This window comes from Elephantulus edwardii, unplaced genomic scaffold (assembly GCF_000299155.1).
Source record: "Elephantulus edwardii isolate Elephantulus edwardi_28Jun2011 unplaced genomic scaffold, EleEdw1.0 scaffold00483, whole genome shotgun sequence".
In the NCBI taxonomy this organism is placed as follows: Eukaryota; Metazoa; Chordata; class Mammalia; order Macroscelidea; family Macroscelididae; genus Elephantulus; species Elephantulus edwardii.
The window spans coordinates 103,339-108,256 of record NW_006400233.1 but is presented as its reverse complement, the minus strand read 5'-3'; the positions used below and the strand labels follow the sequence as shown (position 1 = coordinate 108,256).

Below are 4,918 nucleotides of genomic sequence, written 5' to 3'. Positions count from 1 at the left end.
AATAATATTAATTATCATTAATATTAATTAGTATTAACATTATTATAATTATTATTAATAATAATAATGTTACAACTACAACATTATTTGTAGTAACAGAGAAACAACTCAAGTGTCTGAAATAAATGATGGTACATTCAAATAATGAAGTAGTAGGCAACACACAACAACAATAAAGAATTTTCAAAATACTGCATAATATGGCTAAATCTAAAGGACACTGTGCCTAGTGAAATAAGTCACAAAAGAAAGCAGGGTGAGGGAAATAGGAAGAATCTGGTCTGAATAACAATGCAACCAAATTTTGTAAAAAAACTAGTATAATAGTTAATAAAAAAGAAAGAAAAGGACAAATATTGTATAATCCCACTACCACAAAAAGCTTAAGAAGGGTTACACACAGAATCATTCCTACATGGTTACCAGTGATGGAAGGAAGGGAGGGGGGAATAAAAATTAATATACAAATAGACACTTATTTAGATGAGTGAAGGAAAAAAAGATAATAATAATATAATAATTATAAAAAGAGAATAAGCAGATAGTGTCCATTTTATAATACCAGCCAAAATGTGTGTGAATGCTTTGTAAATTTCCATTCAAGTCACAATTAAAAAAAATTTAAATGATGAATAGAAAAAGGAAGACCTACTCAGGGAATGGCAGAGAGATCAAGTGCAGATGCAAGCTCTGTTCGGGCCAACTGCAGCCTCAGTGGGCCACCAGGAACAGCAAACTATATCTTCTGACACCAGTTCACCTTTCCTTAGGTTGTACCAAAAGAAGCCCTCAGCAGCAGTTACAGGGGAAGGGGTACTGTGGCTCTAGAGAGATCTTAATACTTCCTGCCACCAAGCTTTTCTCACAGAAGAGAAAATCCTTCCTCCAGCAACTCCTTGGGTTATGACCAGAAACTTCAAGTCCCACTCAAGGACAAACCACCCAAAGAGGTGAAGTAACTCAGGAAGAACAAAATCACTAAGAACAGGCCTCAGAAGCAGGGTACATCACCCCAGAGGGACCTACCAGTGCCCCTCAGTCATCCAAGCCAGCAGCCCAGTGGCGTAGCCATGTAGCCGACAGGCTTCCAGTCTCAGGATGACCAGAGATCTAGCTCTAACTTCTCTGTTCAATAATGTACTCACTCCTAATTTAGGAACATGGTGACATACATTGGACAGATCATTATAAAAATATCGACATTAAGTGAAATGTTTACAACAGATCACAAAATATATTATACAACCACAAAATTACATCATTAAATAACTGGCAAAACCCTGAAAATCAGGGCCCAGTTGAATTGGCACATACTTTAACCATCACAGCCAGTATTATGCTAGCCTCACACCTGCCAGATGCACAAACAGGATTCATGTACAAAATAGCTTGATAGAGTTTTTATGATTGCCATAAATACTGAAGAATTTCTCCAGGTTTGTCTCCTTTGCACTGTTCACCATCTCAATCTGTTGCACATCCAAAATCCCAGCTCACTTTTTTGTTTTGGAGTAATAGATTTTTATTTTTGACACTTTCACAAAGTTTTCATTTAAGAATCTTTCCAGTGAAGATCTGCAGGTGCTCAGCTCAGGGCCGGGGCTCTCCCTTGCCCAAGTGGTGGGGTGGAGGTATGTACTTCCCTTCCTTTATCAGCTTGTCCCTCTGCTTCCGGATGTCAGCCATCCATTTAATCGTTTTCTGATGAAGCAAACATTCTCTGAAATCATCATACTCAATCTTGCATTCGTTTTCTGCCCAGGTACCACCAATCCCATGGGCACATTCTATGCACTCTTTTTCAAAAGCATGGCAGCGGGCTGAAAGCCTATAAGGCTGCTCTGCACTTTGGATTGTCAACCATCAGTCTATGTTAATGTTCAGCCTTTTCTGCACATCAAGGAAAGGCATGGCGTACAAGAGGAGAGCCCTTGGTATTCTCGATCACCTCTGCCACAGTACAGTCCCCAGCTCACTTTTGTTCTGCCACATCTCTGGGCCCTTTCCCTCTCACTTTGTAATTCAAGCCCTAATCTACCTCCTCCCTCCAGTCCTACACCTTAGAGGCCCTCCAAATGATCTAGGATGACCATCCACACACACACATCTGCCCCATTTTCTCATGACTCAGAAGCACATGTCTCCAGAAGCTTAACCCTATGAGTTTGCTCCTTATAGCCTGAACTCCATACCCCAGGCCACTATCACCATAAAGACTAACCCAGTAGGTTGACTTCACTCATTCATGCTCAACACATCACCCTACACCCTTTCACAGTGGCTTCTACACTTGTCTGAAACTCTTTCCACCTCTCCAGACTTTCAGCACACTTATCCCTCAGAAACAATTCTCATTCTCATTCATTCTCATTCTCTCTCTCTCTCTCTCTCTCTCTCTCTCTCTCTCCCCCCTTCCCTCCCTTTCTCCCTTCCTCCGCCCCCTTCCCCCGTGACTGCATTGGTAACTCTGTTGTAATTATTTGCTCATTTGTCCTGGTCTCATAAGAGTTCCTCCAGGCAAGAGGGCCACTTTTTTTTTTTCATCTTTGTCTCTCTGGTGCCCATCTACTGCCTGGCGGAGGATAAAAGTTTATTACCTGAGGCTTGCTCCATCACCAGTAACAAGAGGGTTTCCATTGTTCTCTTCTCTTACTTTGATACCCTCTACTTGAGAGGTGCAGGCCACCTGACTCAGTTCTGGACTGTAGACCAGAGCCATACTACCCAGTTAGGACACTGCAGCTGGTGAGGCAGCAATTCCCATTAATTCCATGAGACATGGTACAGATGGGTTTGGCGATCTGCTTCCAAAAGGTCACATACTTGAAAACCCTCTAGAACTGTTTATCCTGAAACATAGAGTTGTCATGAATCTAAATTGAATCCCTGATGACTAACAATTCAAAAACAAACCAGAATGTTCAACTAAAGTCCCAGTACTATGCATGTCCCAGACTATGTTTTAAGGTCTAGATGATGTGTAAATTGCCCTCAATAAAAGGAGAGGTTTAACAAGGACTTCAGGCAAGGTCAATTCTGAAATGATCTCCCCAGTAGCCTATTCCTCCTGAACACTTCCCTGTTATTGAAAATTACCTACTACTGCCCAACAAACAGTAAGCACCTTGTACAGGGGCCCTACTTAGGGAAGGAGGTACTAAGGCAGGTCGAAGGATCCCAACATGGGGTTAAGACACCCACATGAGTGCACACCTTGTGACTAGCTACTGAGGTAAAGAGGTTTCAACTTTACATAATCCTATCTCATTCAATCTCCCCAAAATCATCCTCAGAGAAATGCACTGTCTAGCAAATAAAAAAAACAGGACTATGGAGGCCACATAGTTGGCAAAGAGCCTTAACATACTCACAATCCATTGTTGTCCCATAGATTCTGATTCCTAACAACCTACAGGATACAAGAGAACTACCCCAAAGGGTTTCCAAGTCTGTCATCTTTATGGAAGTACACTGCCACATCTTTATCCCCCAGAGTAGCTGATGGGTTTGAGATGATGACCTTTCAGGCCTTAAAAGGACGATAAGCTAAGCCGTAAATTGTTAGCACAAAGGATGCATTGCATAGTCTTCTCAGAAGTAGATAGGCAGCAAGATCACTGAAGCCCCGACTGCCTCAGGGGCAATGAAAAAAGTGTTTCTGGGTTCCAAATGGGTAAGCAACAACTGGCACAGCCACCATCCCATCTCTGATATCCACATCCCCCTTCTTTATCCTTCCACTTAGGGCTAAACCTGTTAAAACTGGACAGAGGGTATCTCTTCATCAGCCCCAGTGCCCTCAGGTTATCCTGGTCTCCTGAAAGAAGTATCTGATACTCCAAGCAGCCTTGAAGAGTAGAGAGAAAGTGCAAATCCCTGTCGCCTGCAGAAGAAACAACTCAGTAGAAAATAATAACTAATGGTTCAAAGCAGAATTCCAGACAAGGTGCCTTTAAGTAGTCTGTGCAGATTTCTACTCCTCACTTCAAACGGCTTCTTAGTGCTCACTTCCCAAAACATCTCCTTAAGCAGAATCACTTGTAAAAGGGCCAAAAACTCAGGTCAGAAAGTAGCAGTTGGGCGTACTTGTCTAACCATCTCAGGTGCCTGGGTCACCAGAACCAAAGGAAGGTCTTCCACTACCACTCTATCTTTAAAAAAAACCCAAAAACCAAACAAACAAAAAACCCACATCAGCAAAAATATCTTGGAAAGAAGCAACATCCTACATAACTAAAACCCCTCAATGTCATCACCCTTAGAACTAATGGCTGAAGGGAGAGTAAACAAACATACCAGGTGCAGAAGGAAATGCAAACCTTGGGAATAATCCTATGCTGTCCCCCAAAAATTGGTTCTGTCACTAAAATTTGACAGACTGGCAAGGAGGAGGCTCACAGCAACTCCACTTTACTGAGGAATTTGGGAATGCCTGAAAGCAATGTTTTATTTTCAGAGAATGATTTGCAGCACGTCAATAGTAGTCAGAGTTCATGCCACATTGTGACATCCAAGCAAACAGTAGGAGCCCACAGAGTCAAAGTCACATCGATTGCAAAGGGCAATTGATTATATATACTCTGTATAGATCATAAAAAATTATGGCTAACATTGAGAAGAATGGGTATTCCCACCATACTTAATTATACTCATATGAAACCTAGCCCAAGAAGCTATGTCCAAACACAACAAAAGAATACTGCATGGTTTAAAACCAAAAAGTGTTATTAATTTTATTAGTTTTAATGAACATTTACAGAGATTTGGGGTTTTCATTCATTCATTGTTGCACTGTTTTCTCCACCGTCCTCCCCAGTTCGTTCTTCTTTCCCATCCCCATGTCTGTTTTAATTGTCCAGTCACCACAGTGCTTGTCAAAGCCAGTTCTGATTAATCTCCTTTGTCAGTGTGTCCCTTG

At 41.6% G+C, this 4,918-nt stretch overlaps 1 pseudogene; it reads right to left on the bottom strand.

The window, feature by feature from the left end:
• Positions 1 to 1,590: 1,590 nt before the first annotated feature.
• LOC102848806 lies at positions 1,591 to 1,911 on the bottom strand (annotated as a pseudogene).
• Positions 1,912 to 4,918: the final 3,007 nt, after the last annotated feature.